Source organism: Eriocheir sinensis, chromosome 27 (assembly GCF_024679095.1).
Source record: "Eriocheir sinensis breed Jianghai 21 chromosome 27, ASM2467909v1, whole genome shotgun sequence".
In the NCBI taxonomy this organism is placed as follows: Eukaryota; Metazoa; Arthropoda; class Malacostraca; order Decapoda; family Varunidae; genus Eriocheir; species Eriocheir sinensis.
This window is the reverse complement of record NC_066535.1, coordinates 8,151,121-8,171,120: the sequence shown is the minus strand read 5'-3', so window position 1 is coordinate 8,171,120 and position 20,000 is coordinate 8,151,121. Positions and strand designations below refer to the sequence as shown.

The 20,000-nt window shown below is 46.7% G+C and overlaps 2 long non-coding RNA genes across 9 annotated transcripts in view; both read right to left on the bottom strand.

Annotated features, from left to right (window-relative positions):
* LOC127004069 (uncharacterized) overlaps positions 1-3,087 on the bottom strand; it is a 4,724-nt gene extending 1,637 nt beyond the window's left edge. For 7 of the 8 annotated variants that reach the window (XR_007757603.1, XR_007757604.1, XR_007757608.1 and 4 more), the window contains exon 1: positions 1-3,087. This exon is cut by the window's left edge. This is a non-coding gene — a long non-coding RNA (uncharacterized LOC127004069). The other variant, XR_007757609.1, reaches the window with a different exon arrangement.
* A 14,644-nt stretch (positions 3,088-17,731) lies between these two features.
* LOC127004067 (uncharacterized) overlaps positions 17,732-20,000 on the bottom strand; it is a 22,662-nt gene continuing 20,393 nt past the window's right edge. Inside the window, exon 4 of the long non-coding RNA XR_007757601.1 lies at positions 17,732-18,772. This is a non-coding gene — a long non-coding RNA (uncharacterized LOC127004067). The remainder of the gene's footprint in view (positions 18,773-20,000) is intronic.

Genomic DNA, 20,000 nt, shown 5'->3' with positions numbered 1-20,000 from the left:
CTTCTTCTTCTGCCTTTCTATCCTTCCCTTTATCGATGTTTCCTTTTCTTCCTAATGTTTATCTCGTTATCTTCTGCCCTTCCTCCATTCTTCCAATATCTTCTATCTTTCTGTATATTTATCTTTCCTATTCTTCCCATCCATTCGTCTTTCTTCTTCTACCTCTATTCCTCTTCCATCTCTTCTTCCCATTTATCTATTCGTCCTTCACTCCCTTCTACCTCTATCTACCCATTCATCTACCTGCATATCTATCCATTCCTTCCTTCCACCTGTTTATGAATTCGTCCCCACTCCCTTATTCCATTCATTAACCCCTTCTCTGTGTGTGTGTGTGTGTGTGTGTGTGTGTGTGTGTGTGTGTGTGTGTGTGTGTGTGTGTGTCGTCGTCACCTTTCCTCTTTTACCTTTCCCGCGTCGTAAATTGTCTGTCCTTAAGGTCACCTCCGAGCGAGTCTGCCCCCCCTCCCCCCGCCCCTCATCCCTCCCCCTCCTTTAACCTGCCTCTTCCTTCCCCCTCCCTTGCCTCCTATGTTCTAATGCCTCTTAAATGCCCACCTCTTCTTGTTTTTATGGTACGGTGGTATACTTGTTGTTGTTGTTGTTGTTGTAGGTGTTGTTGTTGTTGTTGTTGTTGTTGTTGTTGTTGTTGTTGTTATCTAACGTCCTGTGCATTATTTTCGTCTTGTCTCGTCCTGTTTGTTCTCTTTGTCAAGTTTGAGGTGATGTTCAGTGTTATTTTTTTCTTTTCTGTGTATTTTTTTTTTTTTTTTTTGGCGGTTGGTGGGGGGGGGGGGGTTAGGTTCTTCCGCCTCCTCCCCTCTCAGTCCTCTACCATCTTGCTCGTTGTTGTTGTTGTTGTTGTTGTTGTTGTTCCAGTTGGGTATAAGGTTTGTTTTTCTCTGTATTTTTTTTTGTATGTTAGGTTCCTCCTCTTCCTTTTTCTCCTCCTCCTCTACCTTCTTCTTTCATTCTTTTTTTCTATTTTTCTTCTTCTTCTTCTTCTTCTTCTTCTTCTTCTTCTTCTTCTTCTTCTTCTTCTTCTTCTTCTTCCTCCTCCTGCTGCTGCTGCCTCTGTTTCTACTTTGTTATGGTATCTTGCTAATGACTCCTTATCATATCAGTTCCCCCTCTCTTGTGTCCTTTTTTTATCTCTCTCTTCGTCCATTGCACCATTTTCTTGTTGTTTTGTTCTAATTTAGTATCTCTCACAATCTGACTTTCTTGCCCTTGTGTCCATTCCTTTATTTTCTTTTCCTTTCCTTTTCTTCTTTAACATCTATCACTTCCCTCTATTGTGTCCTATTTTTATCTTCATCTATTGCATCATTTTCTTTTCTTTTTTAATTTAGTATCTCTCATTTTCTGCCTTTCTTGTCTTCGTGTCCTCCCTTTCCTCCTTTCCTAATTACTTCTTTCTATCCTTCATTTTTTTCTTCCTTCCTTTCCCCTACATTCTTTCTTTTTCTTTTTTCTTATTTTTTTTCTTTCCTATCTCTTCCTTCCTTTCCTCTCCTTTTCTTTCCTTTCCTCTTCTATTCTTTCCTATCCTATCCTATCCTTTCCCTTCTTTTTATATCCTTTCCTTTCCTTTCCTTTCTTTCCCCTTCCTCACTCGTCTCCTTATCCACTACTGCCTCTAAAACAACCAATGAAAAGGGTTACAATCTCTCTCTCTCTCTCTCTCTCTCTCTCTCTCTCTCTCTCTCTCTCTCTCTCTCTCTCTCTCTCTCTCTCTCTCTCTCTCTCTCTCTCTCTCTCTCTCTCTCGTCTGTCCATCATGGCGAGAGCAGCAGAAGGCAAGTAAGATCACCAAATGCGTCGAGGTGAAAGCAGTGGGGAAGAAAGGAATACCGAGGGGGTCAAGAGAAAGGAAAGGAAGGGGTATACTTTCTTGGGGATACGAGTAATAGTGTAGCTGGGAGAATGGAAGGGAATGATAGTGTTGGTGATGCGGGAGCGGAAGAGGAAGGGGATGGTAAAGGAAGAGGGTTATGGGATGGGGGAAGGGAAGGGAGAGAGGAACGAAAGATGAAGGAAGGGAAGAGAGAAGGGAGGGATGAATGGGGGAAGGGAAGAGATAGGGTGTGTGTGTGTGTGTGTGTGTGTGTGTGTGTGTGTGTGTGTGTGTGTGTGTGTGTGTGTGTGTGTGTGTGTGTGTGTGTGTGTGTGTGTCAGGTTATATTTCGGAATGTCTTCTTGGATATAAACTTTAGCTGAGGGAAAGGAAGGGAGTGCTTGTGTGTGTTAGTATGTGTGTTAGTGTCAGTATTTAGTGTGTTTTAGTGTTAGCATATGTGTTGATGTAGTGTGAGTGTAGTAGTATTAGTGTGTTAGTGTTAGTATTAGTGTGGGTAACTTTAGCATTACTGTGTGTGTGTGTGTGTGTGTGTGTGTGTGTGTGTGTGTAAGTATGTGTTGGTATCAGTATGTGTGTGTTAGTGTTAATGTGTTAGTGTGTGTGCGTTAGTGTTAGTATGTGTTGGTATCAGTATGTGTGTGTTTATGTTAATGTGTTAGTGTATGTTGATATCTCTCACTCATTCCCTTGTCTACCTCCCCTCCTACTTACTCCCTCTCTCCCTCCCTCCCTCCACCCACCTCCCTCCCTCCCTCCCTCCCTAAGCGGGCATCAGGCAGTCATCTAACATCTGCCGCTTCCCTTTTTGTCCCTAGCCACACCTGCCTCCGTGCCACGCCTATACGGCCCTTAACTTACCTGTCCTTGGCGATTATTAATAACACAAAGAACAGGTGGATGGTGAGAAAGTTAATGGTGGTGGTGGTGGTGGTGGTGATGTTGGTGGTGATGGTGATGATTAAACTATTGGCTCGATCTAGTTTACGTCACATCTTGATCTGTATTCACACACACACACACACACACACGCACACGCACACAACCATATACGTCACCAGGACACAACACACACACACACACACACACACACACACACACACACACACACAACTGCTCCTCACAACACAACTCTCTCTCTCTCTCTCTCTCTCTCTCTCTCTCTCTCTCTCTCTCTCTCTTACACACCTTGCTTGCTTCATAATCGTCAACTCGAGTACTTACACGTTTTTATACCTGTTACACCTTGATCAACCCCCCCCACCCCCAACGCCCCACCCCCACCAACCCACCCACCCATTTAATCCCTATGCATAGCTACCTGGACTCAACCACCACCACAACCACCACCATCTGTCTCTACCTCTAATTATACATTTCTTAAACCCTCCCCACTCCTCCCCTTCCCTTCCCTTCCCCAACACACACCCAGTCACCCCTTCCGCCTACGCTACTAAGGTATGAAGGACGCAGGGAGGGAGGAGGAGGGGGAGGTATAATATTAAGAAGGGCAAAAGACTATTACAACTACTAAGGACTTGCTGAACGCGTGGTGGTGGTGGTGGTGGTGGTGGTAACGGTGGGTGTGTCCAGGGGGTATGAGGCGAGACACAGGGCAGAGAAGGAAGGAGACAAGTAGAGAAGGAGGAAGGGAGGGAAGGGTTGGGAGAGAGGACGAGGCGAGGGTAAGAAACACGAGAACAAGAGAAATGGAAGATAGAGAAATGAAAGAGAAATGGAAGATAAAAGAAAGATAAATGGAAGAAAAATGGAAGAAAGAGAAATGAAAGAGAAATTGAAGAAAGAGAAATGAAAGAGAAATGGAAAAGAAAGAAGGAGAGAGAGGGAGAACGGAGGAGACAAAGGCAAAAACGAGAGAGAACAATAGAGACAGAAGGAAAGGAGAAGAGAGAGATGGAGAGAGAAGGAGACGCGACAAACACAGGACATCACCAGACAGGGAAAGAGAGGAAACAAGAGAAAGAGGAGACACGACAAGACACAAAAAGCAAAGTAGAGAGAAAGAAAGAAAGAACGAGGAGACAGACACACACCATCACCACCACCACCCCCACCACCAACCACCTCAGGGTACAGTAAACACCACCAGCATCACCACCACCACCACCACCCTCACCCGTTAACTCGACCCACCGCTCCAGATCGTTCGTTGCCCGCCGCCCACCGTATACGGCTTAGCCTCGCCTGGCACACGAGAACCCCGAGCGCCTAACTAACAGGTCCGCCCGGCAGCCCTTCCTACCTTGCATAAAAAGTAGAAGGAAGGATCTCTCTAAACTGCCGCAAAGGATACCCCGACTCCTACTCCCACTGACACTTCCCCAGCCCAAGCCACCCTCACTCCTCGGGGTTGTACGTGTGGGGGGCTCTCTCCGGGGCGTGGGGAAGATGGGGTGGTTTGAGGGGTACTGCGGAGGAACTTGGGGCATGGCTGGGTATGATGTGGAAGAGGGAGAGCCTTGGGTTTGAAGGGGATTAAGAATGGTGTTAGGGCATGGCTGGGCACGATGGGGAAGAGGGAAGGATTTGTGAGGTTAAAGGGGAGAAAACGGGGCGGTCTGAGGGGCATAGAGTAGAAACCCGGGGCATGTCTGGGTATGATGGGGAAGACTTCAGTGATTTCCAGGGTATTGCGGGAGAAATTGGGGTAGCTTAGGACGTGATGGGGGAGGTGTGTTGTAAGTCTTTGAGTACAGGGAAGCATTGGGAAAAGTTGGAAAGTTTCGTTTAGTCGGCGCAACATCTGTGGTCATATGCCGAAGAGAGACGGGAGGGGGAAGGAATGGGGAAGACGGAGTGATTTGCAGGGTATAGAAGAAATTAAAGCAGAACTTGGGGAAGCCTAGAAGGTGATAGGGAATGTTAGGTAAGTTTTGGGGAATGGCTGGGGAGACGGGGAAGACCGAGAGAGCTGCGGGGTATGAGGGAAAGAACTGGGATCAGCCTAGGACGTAATGGGATACTGTGGGCGTGGGGATGACTGGGTGAGGGTGGTGGATATATATGGGCATAGATGACGATGATGATGATGACGATGATGATGGAAAAAATAACAATGATGACGATGATGATGGAGTTCCGTGCGAAGAAAGCGGAGATGACAAAGAAACAAGAACAGAAGCAGGAGGAAGAAAAACGAGAATAAAAACAGTTAGAAATCAGACAAGGAGATGAAGAACGTTGGGGGTAAGAAACACGAGAACAAGAGAAATGGAAGAAAGAAGTTGAGAGAGGGAGAACGGAGGAGACAAAGGCAAAAACAAGAGAACAATAGACAGAAGAAGGAAAGGAAAAGAGAGAACGAGAGAGAATGAGACGAGAAACGCTTTATGCCAACAGTAAGACAAATTTTGGTGAACAACGTTAGGAAAGGCCTTTTGGCGTGCGAGGAAAGTGGAGATGAAGGAAAACAAGAACAGGAGGAAGAACAAGAACAAAAACAACGAGATGTGTACAAGATGGATGAGGGAGTTTCACTGAACCCAAAACAATTTCCCGTCAACTCTCCTCCCTCTCTCCCTCTCCCCCCCTTTTCAGCACGTGCCACAACCTTCACCTTTGACCCCCACCCCCTTCACCCCTCACCCCCCCATCATCTCAAGAGTTCGCATCACGCCCGCCCTTGACACAGTAATGATGGATGGGTGTTGGGGGGATGGGGGATGGGGGAGGGGAAGATGGAGGGGGGAGGGGAGGTGAGGTAATGGGTGTTATTTCGTGAGTGGGTGAGTCAGGAGTTGTGGCTTTGGGTAATTGTTGTGATCCTTGACTTAATAATTATGAGCAACTAAATTATGTTACTGTTATGAGTCTAAGCTTTTATTTACGTTACTGTTATGAACCTCTACTTTTCATTACGTTACTGTTATGATCCACAACTTGATTATTACGATCTTTAACTTGGTAATATTGTGTGTACCTTCGAGCGTTGCATGGAAGCGTAAGCAACTGGCAATACAACAGACTGGGAGGTAGAGGACGTTGGGAAAGGACTTTTGTTAACAGTAAAAAAAACAGATAGAGGTGGACAACGGTGGGAAAGGCTTTTTGCTAACAGTAAGACAACGGAGATAGATAAATAACGGTGGGAAACGCCTTTTGTTAACAGTAATACAGACTACAGAGATAGATAGCCGGTGGGAAACATGCACCTTTTGTTAACAGTATGACAAGAGATAGAGAGACGTTCGGAAAGCAAAACAAAAACGTGCAAAGTGCCAAGATACGTTTTGTTTGTAGCAGTAAGACAATAGATAGATAGACGTTTGGAAAGGCCTTTTGCCAGTAGTTAAACATCAGACTAAAACGTGGAGAAAGTGCCAAGAGACAATGTGTTGGTAACTTCACGCAAGACAAACCTTCACTTCAGTGCCTATAGGTCGCTTATGCCTTGGATTACATTACCCTATGCCCAGCGTCTGTATAGGATTCAAGGACAAACATGACCCCGTGCCAACATACGTGACAGCTGTAGTGCCAGGAAAGGCTGCGTTCAGAGTGCCAGGACGAAGCCTAAACAAAGTGCCAGCCAGAAGGGGCGGTGTGGAGTGCCAGAAACGATCAAACTTAGCGACACATTGTTATTCACATTTCCTGGACGAACGCCGGGAGTGCCAGAGTGCCAGTGTTTTGAAGTGCCAGAGAACCAGTCAGCCAGTCAGTCAGTCAGTTAACCAGTCAGTCAGTCAGTCAGCCAAAAAAGGTAGCCAAGATGAACGTGATAGACAGTGTCAGCGATAGATAGATAGATAGATAGATAGATAGATACAGAGAGAGAGAGAGAGAGAGAGAGAGAGAGAGAGAATGTGTGTGTGTGTGTGCAAGTGAGGCGCGACACACGACATCAGGTGCCATAATGAGAGCTGACAGATGCCTAACGAGGAGCGTGTAATGTGTGTGTGTGTGTGTGTGTGTGACGCTCTGACGAAACTGAAGATAAAGTTGACAATAAAAATCTAATGACCTTATAATTATGTCGCAATGAGAGAAAGTATCACCATTAGCCCACTATTATTATTATTATTATTATTATTATTATTATTATTATTATTATCATTATTACACTCACTAATGATACAATAGACACAACAGGTATGCCAGCCAAGGTAGGTAATCAATCATACAGGGAAGGGAGGAGGAGGAGGAGGAGAGCCGAGGCGTGGCAAATGTCTGGGAGGGAGGAATGGAGGGAGGAATGTTAAGGGGAGCAAGGAGAGCGGGGGCATACAGCAGGAAGGGTGTGGGGGAAAGGCAAAAAGGTGGGATGAGAATTATCAGAGGAGAAATAGGGAGGTATGAGGATTGGGCGCTTGGGATATGAGGCGCAGATAAAATTAATAAAATGTGGAGTGAGTACACGTAGCAAAGGACGAGTGAAGGAGACTTACTAAGAGCATAAGCATTTCACCGCCCAAGCACACACATTTGACAAGGCTTTCGTGGGGTTGTGGGCATTTCCAGGGGGGTAGTTTTATGACCCTGGGAGTAGGTATTGGAGGGGAGGGAAGGGAAGGGAAGGGAAGGGAAGGGAAGGGAAGGGAAGGGAAGGGAAGGAAAGGGAAGGGGAGGGGAGGGGAGGGGAGGATGGGGTAGGGCAGGTATATAGTTTGACAAAGTAAAACAAAAATGAGAACCGGATTAATATACTTCTCAGCTTTTGAAAACTGGATAAAGAATGAGAGACAAGGAAGGTACATGACGAGTGAGGAGCAGGAGGAAGATGAAGAGCACTATGAAGAAGGAAAAAAGTTCTAAGTGGAGAGGAAGATGGTGAATATGGAGGAAGAGGAGGAGAAGGGAGAGGTGTTTAAAGTCACCACCACCACCACCATCACCACTCCGCCGCCGCTGCTAACTGCTGGTGAATCCCTTGTGAATGAGAGGCTCAGGTTCAGCCTCACCCCACTCAAGTGTACCGCTGCCTCACTGAATGACGACTAGCACCTCCCTCCCATCTCTCTCCCTCTCCCCTCTACTTCTCTTCTCCTTCTCTCTCCCCTCCTATACTCCTCCTTCCCCGTCCTACCCTCTCAACACTCTCCTTCTCCCCTCCTCTCCTCTCCTTCTCTCTCCCTTCCTCAACTACCCACTCTCCCTTCCCTCTCTCATCCCATTCCTCTACTCCCTCTCTCCCCTTCTCTCTCCCCTCCTATACTCCCACTTCCCCATCCCACCCTCTTAACACTCTCCCTCTCCCCTCCTATCCTCTCCCTCTCTCCTCCCATTCCTCTACTCCCTGTCTCCCCTCCTATACTCTCTCCTCTCTACTTCTCTCTTCCCTCTCATCCCTGCTGCATTCCTACTTAGGCAATGCAAGCTGTCCCACGCCTCTTTCAAGACTCACTCACGCCCCGCACTATCGCCTCGTAGCACCCCGTAACTCTTGTACAGTGGCGGAGGTGCCTGCCTGGGGTACCTGTCACTTATCTTCCTTGCCCTCTCGTGCCTGCCGCTGGTCATCTTGCTACACTATACGAGGCGAGAAGGAAGAAAGAAGGGCCTATGGTGTGAGTTAACTACATGTAAACGCTCCTGGCTGAGAGAAGGAAGGAAGGAAGGAAGGAAGGAGGTAAGTGTGATGAGAGATGGATGTTAGGGGAGTAAATCAAGCAACCCCAAAGAGTGAAAGCTGAAGGAACACGAGAACACAAGAAAATAAGGAGATTGCAATAGGCCGGAAATGAATACAAAGGAAGGAAACTAAGATGAAGGAAGAACATAAGAGGTCTCAAATAACCCACATGAGGAGAGTGAATACTGAAGGAACACGCGAACATAAGAAAATGAGGAGATTGCAGTAGGTCGGAAAGGATACACACAAAGGAAGGAAACTATGGTGAAGAAAGAACCGGAGCAGTGTTGTAAAGCTACCCTGGTCTCAAATAAAGGAAGAAAAAAGTGATGGTGAAGGAGATGAAGTTTTAAAGCAAGGCAAGTCTCCGTAAGGAAAATATAATGAAAAGAAATCTCCGTAAGAAAAATAATGAAAATGATAAAGAAGGAAAGGAGGAGGAGGAGGAGGAGGAGGAGGAACAACACCCCCCCCAAAAACCATCCTCACCCACACTCCCCATTTCCCCTTTATCTCCCCGCCCGTCCCCTCAGAATCACCACCATCACCATCACCATCATCATCAGCAGCAGCCTAGCCAAGAGAGGGGAGTCGAGGGGAGTTAATAAGAGAAGGACGAGTGCACGTTAGATTAAGACAACACGCGAGTTTACACAGAGGTCAGCCGTGTGTGTGTGTGTGTGTGTGTGTGTGTGTGTGTGTGTGTGTGTGTGTGTGTGTGTGTGTGTGTGTGTGTGTGTGCGGGGCTTTCACCTCAGTAACCCTTCTTTCCTCACTACTCTTCCTCATCTCCCCTCCTCCTCCTCTTCCTCTTCTTCTCCCCTCTTCCTTAAATAACTCTTTCCTCCTCCTCCTCCTCCTCCTCCTCCTCTCACTCCTCACAAACGTACCCTCACAATCTACCTTTGTTAATGAATCAGTCTCTCTCTCTCTCTCTCTCTCTCTCTCTCTCTCTCTCTCTCTCTCTCTCTCTCTCAGTAAAGATAAAAGATAACAATAATAATGAGTAAATAAGTAAATAAATGATAAAATGGATAAGAAAATATGTATTACGTCACATCTCTCTCTCTCTCTCACACACACACACACACACACACACAGACACACACACACGTTACGGGATGTACACACGAACAAGGCGTCACGTCGTCACGCTGTCACACTCGCGTACAAGGTCACACGTAGCAGGAGGAGGAGGAGGAGGAGGAAGACTTGGAACAGGATGGAGAGAGTTAGGAAAATGAGTGAGGAATGAAATGAATCAGGAAGAGGAAGAAGAAGAAGAAGAAGAACAAGAACAAGAACAAGAGGAGGAAGGTAGCAAGAAGAGATGCTGAGTCCACTGGCATACACCTCTCTCTCTCTCTCTCTCTCTCTCTCTCTCTCTCTCTCTCTCTCTCTCTCTCCCTTCCTTCCCTTCCTTCCCTTTCTTCCAATCACTCCTTCCTGTCTCCTCTTCCTTCCTATCCCTTCTTCACGACCGTTCCTTCCGTAGATTTTGGGGCTAAAGACGAGATGGAGGAAAATGGAAGGAGAGGGAGAGATGGAGGGAGGGAGGGACGGAGGAAGAATAGCATTATCCCAGGATGGAGGAAACTGAGGCACATTAAGACTGTTACAATCTACAAAGCATGACGAGGAGGAGGAGGAGGAGGAGGAGGAGGAGAGGGCAGAAGAGAGAGATGTGAGGAAGAGTCATGGAGGTGTACATGTATGTTTGTGGGTATAAAAATAACAATAATAATAATAACAATAATAACAAAGAATGGTCTATTGAAAGTATGCATCGACAGGCTGAGAACAAACAAACAAGAGTAAATACAACAATAACAAGGACTGGCTATCGATATTTACACAATCAAATGATGGTGAAAGTATAAACGAAAAGTGTGTGCATTCAAAACAAGTATAAAAATGTGTGTGTGTGTGTGTGTGTGTGTGTGTGTGTGTGTGTGTGTGTGTGTGTGTGTGTGTGTGTGTGTGAAGGGAAGGATAGTGATAAATGAAAATACCGGAGAGAGAGAGAGAGAGAGAGAGAGAGAGAGAGAGAGAGAGAGAGAGAGAGTAATGGAGGCGTGAAATAACAACACAGGTGAGGTGGAAGAACCGGTGTCAGGTGTGTCTTTGGTGGTGGTGGTGGTGGTGGTGGTAGTGGTGGTGGTGGTGGTGGCGGTGGTGGTGGTGGTGGTGAAGGGTGTGAGAGGGAAAGGAGAAGGTAAGAAGGGATGATAAATGAGACGGGAAAGGAAGGGAAATAAAAAGAAAAAAACGTGAGAAAAGAGGGGAAGGTAAGGAAATGGATGGGCTAAGAAGGAGGGAGACAAGAGAAAGGAGAAACAGGAAGAGGAGAAAAAAATAAACCATGAGAAAGAAGAAGAGAAGAAGATAAAGACAGGGAGGGGATAGGAAGGATAAACGGAGAGGGAGAGAAGAGAGAGAATAGACAAAGCAAGGAGGGAGGGAAGAAAAAGGAGACAGAGGGAGGGAAGAGAAATAAATAATACGAAATGGGAAGAGAGAAGGGGAGATAAAAGGACAAACTGAGAGGGAAGAGTAGAAAAGACAAAACCAAGAAAGGGGGAGGGAAGGAGAAAGGGAAGCAGAGAGGAAGGAAAAGGAGAAACTAGGAGGAAGGGGAGAAGGGAAGACCAAAGCAGAGAGGAAGAAGGAGGAGAAAGGAGGGAAGGGAAAAGCGAAGCAGAGAAAGAGAGGAAAGAGGAGGAGAAGGAGGAAGGAAAAACGAGGCAGAGAATGAGAGAGGAAGAAGGAGGAGAAGGAGGAAGGATGAAGCAAGGGGAAAGGGAAGAGCGAAGCAGAGAAAGAGGGAGGAAGAAGGAGGAGGAGGAAAAAGGCAGAGGCAAGGAGGGAAGGAAAAAGCGAAGCAGAGAATGAGAGAGGAAAAAGGTAGAGGCAAGGAGGGAAGGGAAAAGCGAAGCAGAGAAAGAGGGGGGACAAGAAGGAGGAGGAGGAGGCAGAGGGTGTGTGTGTGGGGGGGAGGGGGGCAGGGGAAAGGGGCGTATAGCAGCAACAGCACTCCTCTGATAGCCAAGTGGACACCAGCTATGGACACACGCCAGACACACACACCAGCTTATAAGACGCGCTGGCTGACGGACGGACGCCTGGCGGAGGAACATTCAACCAGGGCCGCTATTCTCAAACACATCAGCCTCCCACACCAATTATATCCAAGGGCCAAAAGTAGATCAGTCGGGTTCTAATGAGTGTTTCTTTAGGTCAAGGGAACAGAGGAAGGGTCAAACTACCACCAGGGTCATAAAACTACCCCTGGAAATGCCCGAAACTAGGAAAGCCTTGTTGAAAGTGTGGGCTTGGGAGATATGTTTATGAATAGACGAAAATAACAATAGTAATGGATGAAAGATGATGATAGAAAATGAATGAAAGGTAGAGGAAGAGAGAGAAGAGGGAAGGGAAGAAAGAAGAGGAAAAAAGGGAAAAAGAAGAGGAAGAAGAGAGAGGAGAGGGACAAGGACGAAAGAGAAGAGGAAAAGGAGACAATGATGAATAACAAGATGAAGTAAAGGTAAAGTTGGGGACGTAAGCTACGGGTGCGCGTGGCCTCAATGCTCATCTCCGTCGCACTGACCCTTATCGATAAAAGTGGCAATAATAATGAAGCGCTAAGTGAATGAAGAATAAACAAAATAATAGGAAAACAATATAAGGACGATTAGTAAACAGAAGGGACATTAAATTACTATTAGTCAAGCAAATAATAAAATGGATGAGAAAAATAACCATCTCTCTCTCTCTCTCTCTCTCTCTCTCTCAGCTCATATCCCAAAGTAGCAACAATAATTATTCACTCTCAAGATCATTTTTCTCACTTCCCTTCTCCCCTTCCCCTTCCTTCCCTCCCTTCCCCTTCCCTTCCTCCCTTTCGCTCCCCCTTCCTTTCCTCCCTTTCGCTTCCCCTTTCCTTCCTCCCTTTCCCTTCCCCTTCTCTTCCTCCCTTTCCCTTCCCCTTCCCTTCCTCCCTTTCCCTTTCCTTCCTCCCTTTCCCTTCCTCCCTTTCCCTTTCCCTTCCCTTCCTCCCTTTCCCTTTCCCTTCCCTTCCTCCCTTTCGCTTCCCCTTTCCTTCCTCCCTTTCCCTTCCTCCCTTTCGCTTCCCCTTCCCGATCTGCATCATCAACCAACTTCTTCCTTCTCCTTCCATCTTCCCTTTCCCTTCCCTTCCGTATCTTCATCACCAATCAACTCTTCCCTCTTTCCTCCCCTTCTTCTTCCCTTCCTCCCTTTCGCTTCCCCATCTGCATCATCAACCAACTTCTTCCTTCCCCTTTCTTTCCCTTCCCTTTCCTATTTTCATCACCAATCAACTCTTCCCTCTTTCCTCCTCTTCCACTTCCCTTCCCCTTCTTCCTCTTCCCTTGTTTCTACTCCCTATCTTCATCACCAACCAATCTTTCCCCCTCCCTCTACCCTCCGTCATCATCTCCCCTTCGTCAGTAACCAGCCATTCCCTCCCCTATGCATCACCACCATCATCACCATCATCACAACCACAGGCGACAAGAGGTACAAAAAGGACATCATCCACGCCCAAATATGTCCACCACCACCACCTCCACCACCATCACCACCCCACCACCACATTTATTAATCATCACCCTTATTTAAGTCACCCAAGAGAGAGAGAGAGAGAGAGAGAGAGAGAGAGAGAGAGAGAGAGAGAGAGAGAGAGAGAGAGAGAGCAGGGTTTCCACAAATGCTTCCCTCCCTCTGACATGCACAATTATACGCCATCAGATGTGAAGAAAAAATAAAAGAAAGCATGAAAACCTTAAATGTCTTCTTTTACGACGAACACATATATATAGGTCATAGGAGGAGGAGGAGGAGGAGGAGGAGGAGGAGGATGTAATTAGGAAAAAACAGAAAATGAGAGTGACAGTGACAGACAAAAGGGAAATGACGCAACAAAAGAGGGAGGAAAGAGATAAGAGGAAAGAAGATGAAGTAATAGACACATACATACATACATACATACAGACAGACAAACCGAAACATCAGCAGCACACACACACACACACACACACACACACACACACACACACACACACACACACACACAGTTACCTACCCCCTCACTACCTGCTAACCTTCCCTTTTTCAATAAGAGAGAGAGAGAGAGAGAGAGAGAGAGAGAGAGAGAGAGAGAGAGAGAGAGAGAGAGAGAGAGAGAAGGGGGGGGAGTAAAAACCCACAAAACGAAGGTAAGAAGAGTAAAAAGGTTCAGATCCTTCTTCCATGCATTCCTCGAGGGCATGCGATCACTTCCGCCCCCGAGGACACGTGCAGGAGTGTGTGTGTGTGTGTGTGTGTGTGTGTGTGTGTGTGTGTGTGTGTGACCTTCCCCTCCCGCCCTCCCTAAGCTTCCTTGATACTGATATTTACTCGCCCACGCATCTCTCTCTCTCTCTCTCTCTCTCTCTCTCTGATTAATATAAAATCACTTAGATATGAGGACAGACCACCTAGTCTGGACCATAGGCTGTGTGGTCTGAATTTATATGTAAATCTATGTAAATCTCTCTCGCCCCCAAGCTGACCTCCGCCTTGGTGACGCCTAGGAGGAGGAGGAGGAGGAGGAGGAGGAGGAGGAGGAGGATAAATAGTTTAAGCTTCTAAGGTAACTAAGAATGAGAAGAGGAAAGGGGAGGAGGAGGAAGAAAGAGGAGGAGGAGGAGGAGGAGGAGGAGGACAAAGTGGAAGTGGGAAGGAGTGGCAGCAGGAGGGGGGGGGGGGGGGGTCAGTCCTGCAGTGCCGCTATAGCTCTGCCCCCCACCCCCTCTCTCTCTCTCTCTCTCTCTCTCCGTGACTCACGCGGGCAGAAATAAATACATCGAAAACCACCTCCGGCATCCCTTACAGAGAGAGAGAGAGAGAGAGAGAGAGAGAGAGAGAGAGAGAGAGAGAGAGAGAGAGAGAGAGAGAGAGAGAGTGCAGGACATGACACAATTCCTCCCCCTCCCCCTTACACACACACACACACACACACATATACACTTATTCATACCCAAGATTACGTCCTGAAAATGAAAAACTGCTCTGTATGTGTGTGTGTGTGTGTGTGTGTGTGTGTGTGTCCAGCCAATCACGTCTCCATAAGGGGCAAACATGTGGGGCGGGCAAGCAACACACCCACCTCCTTGGCGCCTGCACCTCCACCACCACCATCAACACCATCACCACCACTGACACCTCCAACACCTGCACCAAGTCTACCACCACCACCACCACCATCACTGTCACCATCACCACCGTCATCACCTTCTCCAATACCTACAACAAGTTTACCACCAATACCAACACCACTCCTCTCTACTCTATTCAGGGGCAGTAAGTAGCGGCCTTTTTTTTCCATTATAGTTTTCTTTTTTTTACGCCCTTGAACTGTCTCCTCTGCTGTAAAAAATAAAAATAAAAAATAAAAAAATTCTCACACCACCACCACAACCACCACCACCAGAACAATCCCCATCCCTATCACCACCACCACCACCACCACCACTGTCACCTTCTCTAACACCTGTAACAAGTCTACTACCAAAATCACCACCACCACCACCACCACCATCACTACCAAAACCAGCACAACAGCAACAACAACAACAACAACCTCAAAACGAATGTATATTTTGTTTAGTTACGTTTGTTTTCTTTCCCCACTGTAACATATTTGCTTTTACACACACACACACACACACACACACACACACACACACACACACTATCACTGTCAAAATGAGATTAGATAACACGAGGGCGATAAGGGTTTCATATGTTCACTACCGGAAGAGGAGGAGGCAACAACAACAACAACAACAACAACAACTACAAAACGGTACAACTGAGAACCAAATGACCGACAATGTTGCAATAATATGTGGTTTCAATTATTAATGTAACTCTCTCTCTCTCTCTCTCTCTCTCTCTCTCTCTCTCTCTCTCTAAGGCAACAAGCACGTCTGACCGCACACACACAACAAATCCGCGTAACTCAAAACAGTAAACAGACTCAAGGCTAACCAACTAACTTACTTCAAAGATCTTGCCCAACTTCCTAACCCAAGCGAGAATAAGAAGGCGTGAATATTGAAGGAAAAGGAGGAGGAGGAGGAAGGGAGAGGAGAGGAGGTAAAAGGAGAGGAGATTATAAAAGAGAAGTTGCATGTGACCTTTAATATACATGTTATTTCTTTTCACTTCACAAGCTGGAACGAGAAGAGGGGACGAAGGAGAGGGATGAGGAAGAGGAGAGAAATGAGGGAAAAGAAGAAGAGAGGAGAGGAGAGGAGGTAAAGGGAGAAGAGATATAGAAGAGAAGCTGCATATGACCTTTAATATACATCTGTTATTTCTTTTCTTCACAAGCTGGAACGAGGAGACGGGACGAAGGAGAGGGGTGAGGAAGAGGAGAGAAATGAAGAAAAAGGAGGAGGAGGAGAAGAAGAAAGGAGAGGAGGTAAGGGTAGAAGAGATTAAGAGAAGCTCCATGACCTCCAAAATCTACACCCGTTGATATTTCTCTTCGTAAGCTGGAGCGAGGAAAGGAGACGAAGGAAAGGGATGAGGAAGAGGAGGAGAGGAGAAAAGACAGGAGGAGGGGAGAAAGGACAGGGGGAGAGAGAAACAGAAGAATTTACGACTGAATGACCTCCAACCAACACCTTCAATAACTCCTCACAATATACAACAACACAAGGAAATAGAGGGAAAAGGAGAAGAAAGGCGAAGAGAAAATAAGAGAAAAATACCAGAATCTATGAATGACCTCCAACCCACACACACACACATACAGCCCCGCCCCGCCCTGACCACCCTCCTCACCCCTTCACCCCGCCCCGCCCCGCCCCGCCCCTGTAGGCACTGACACTTCCTGACTCTTGATTTGGGTGGAGCAAGCAACACACACACACACACACACACACACACACGTTGGTACTCTCACACCCATGACACACAACGACGACGCGATGTAACCAGGATTCACCCCTTTCCTCCCCTTTCTCCTTCCTCCCTTTTCTCCCTTCTCCCCTCTCATTACTCTCCCTCCCTCTCATCCTCCACCCCTTCTCCTTTCTTTTACTTATCTCCTCTATTTCCCCTCCGTAATCTATATAACTAAGACGCATAACTCCGTCTCTTCTCTCCTTCCCCATTCTTTAATCCTTCATTCCTCCACAATTCTAACACACACACACACACACAGTCTTCCCCACCCATCCATCCTCCCCTGGCACAGCTGCTAGTCGCGTGGAGGCACAGTGACAGCAGGAGCAGGGAAGGAAGGGTACAGCACGACACGACACCCTCTGACAGCCTTCCTACCAGGGCGGGGCGGGGGCGAGGGGTGGGCAAGGTTACGTAACGCTAGCCTGCCACTGTGCCTCCCCCCGCCTCTCTCTTCTGATCCCTCCCTCTGCCCTCTTAGCCACGCCCGAGCTCTGCCTTCCTCAGCTGGGCGCCAAGGAACGTACAGGCAAGTGAGATGAGCAACCGAATGTTCGTCACTGTACACTAGGTAGGAGAAGGATAGGGATGAGGACGAGGAGATGGAGGAATAAGAGGAGAACAAGAAGATGCGGGTTTAGTTGGAGAAGGAGGTAGCCAATGCATATTAAACACCTGTCTTAGCAAACTAGAAACGCTAAATCGAAAAGCATAAAATCCCTTCACAACTAACAACAGCAATAGTAATGATTATAAATGGTTTCCCTAGTATACCAAATCTCCTTATAATCGCATCTTCCCATATTTTTTTTAGTATAACCTTCACAGATACTAAACTAAGTCCAATACTACAGACAGACTACCTCTAGCGACACCTCCCCCACACAAAAGTACACCCACTGACAGACAGACGAAAGCGTTCAAAGGACATTCTAGTGACACCCACCGACAACCTAACATCCCGTACAACAACAACAACAACAACAAAAGCCTTGGATGTGTTGCCATATCATTGTTTTCTTTTTGGTTTAGCTTGGCAAACATCGGTGTCCTAGTGGCAAGTTGTGTGTCTTCGGATAGTCCTTGGAGGATATTATTATGTAAACACTCAAGACCAGAAAACGTGTAGAAAACATACCATAAAAAAGCTTAATAGATATACATTACACGCAGCAGCCACACGCTTTTCCTAATTCATAAAAGTGAAATTTGAAAGAAAAAAAGAAAATACTGATAGATAGAGGGAAGGAAAACAATGTCTCCCCTTCGCAATAGTACAAAAAAAAAAAAAAAAAAAAAAGAGATTAAAGAAAACGCTGTCACACTTCCAGATTCATAAAAGGGAGATAAGATGGAAAAAAATAACCTACTGATCGATGAAAGGAAGGAAAATCGTCTCTCCTTAGCATTAGTAGAAAACAAGACAAAAAAAAATAAAAAATAAAATTGCGATATTATAAAGAAAACGCAGCCACACGCTTTTCCAGATTCATAGAAGATGAAAAAAAAAATAACCTACTGATCAATGAAGGGAAGGAAAATACTCTCCTACGCAATAGTAGAAAAAGAAAACAAAGAAAACGCACAGCCACACGCTTTACCAGATTCACAGAAGTAGTGAGATAAGAAAAAAAATTACTTACTGGTTATAAAGGGAGAGAAACACCATCATCTCTTTTTCCTTCGCAATTTTCACCCCCCCTCCCCCCCATCACCAAGGTTCCCATACACACTCCGGCACATCCTAATAAGGCGTCTTCCGCCACTCACAGCGAACACATGGAGGAGCGAACACACTCATCAAGGTCACACGCGATTGTTGCTTAACACACCACACACACACACACACACACACACACACACACAGTCAACTCAACTCAGCATACTTCACACACACACACACACACACACACACACACACACACACACACACACACAGTCAACTCAACTCAGCATACTTCACACACACACACACACACACACACACACACACACACACAGTCAACTCAGCATACTTCAGACTGACACACACACACACACACACACACACACACACACACAGAGGAGGATGTGAGATCAGCACTTACTGTATCGTCGTTCAGGGATGTGTCTTGAAAAGGGAGGATGAGGAGAACGATGACGAGGAGGACAAGAGGACTCGTAAGTGATGGCAGGGAACGAACGGAAGGAAAACGAGAAAGCGCCAAAGAGAGATAACACTTTCTTTTTTTAACATCACATCATTTTCATTCTTTCTCTTCGTCTCTTTCTCCATTTCCTGTCATTTTCTCATACTATCTCTCCTTTTTTTTCATCTTTTATCTCTTATCTCCGAAGCTTCACTAGATTAATAACGTTGCGCATACCATTTCATTATTTTCTTACTTCGCCTTCCTGAGACAGTCGCTTATGTGGTGGTGTTTACCCTCGTGAGAAACCAAGATGCGAGCACTCGTGGTGGTGGTGGCGGTGGTGGTGAGGAGACGCGGGGAGGTGGTGGTGGTGGTGACGATGGTGGTGATGGTGGTAGACTGAAAATGGGCTTCTTTTATGTCTCCTTCAGTTGCTTTCTTGTCTTTCTTATTGTAGTAGTAGTAGTAGTAGTAGTAGTAGTAGTAGTAGGTGGTGGGTTGTAGTAGTAGTAGTAGTGGTAGTAGGTGGTGGGTTGTAGTAGTAGTAGTAGTAGTAGTAGTGGTAGTAGAAGTAAATTCAGTACAAGACCATAAAAATAAACCATAATAAAACATGATAGCTTCTGCAGTTGCTCTTGTTGACGTAGTAGTAGTAGTAGTAGTAGTAGTAGTAGTAGTAGTGCATCACGTACACGACCACAATAATAAACCACCTCACGCCGAACCACACCTTAATTTTTTTCCCCTCGTAATTATGCATTTCCTGACCCTCCCTCCCACACCAACACACACCCTCACATCATGCTGGGGAAGAAGAGGAGTGGGGAAAGGGAGAAAAGAGAGAGGGGGGGAAGGGAAGGAGGGGCGTGTAGGTAGATGTGTGTGGGGGGCGAGGTTGGTGGTGGGGGTGTTGAGCAGGTTAGGTTGTGTTGGGGTGAGGAGGAGGAGGAGGAGGAGGAGGAGAGAGAGAGGAGAGCTCAGAGAGAGAGAGAGAGAGAGAGAGAGAGAGAGAGAGAGAGAGAGAGAGAGAGAGAGAGAGAGAGAGAGAGAGAGAGAGAGAGAGAGAGAGAGAGTCAGCCCGCACACGCCCTATCTTCTTCAGCCCGCCCCAAATAGCTCTTCCAAGGCTGCCGTTATCGCATCGGAAGGGACATCGTTACCCTGATACGCTGAGGAAGGGGTGAAGGGGCGGCGGGGTGCTCCACTAACCCACTACACACCCCTTCCACTACACCACCTCCCATGCGATAATACCTGGGTCTTACATCCACTCCCACTTGGTCCTTTAACCTCTCCTCTCTCCCTCCCTTCCTCTCTCCCTTACAAATACAGGTAAGTACTCTCCCTTTCATATCCTCACCTACTTGCCCTCACCCTTCCCCCTACGCGAGCTTCCCCTTCCTATTTTCACCCCCTCCTCTCCCCATTTACATAGATA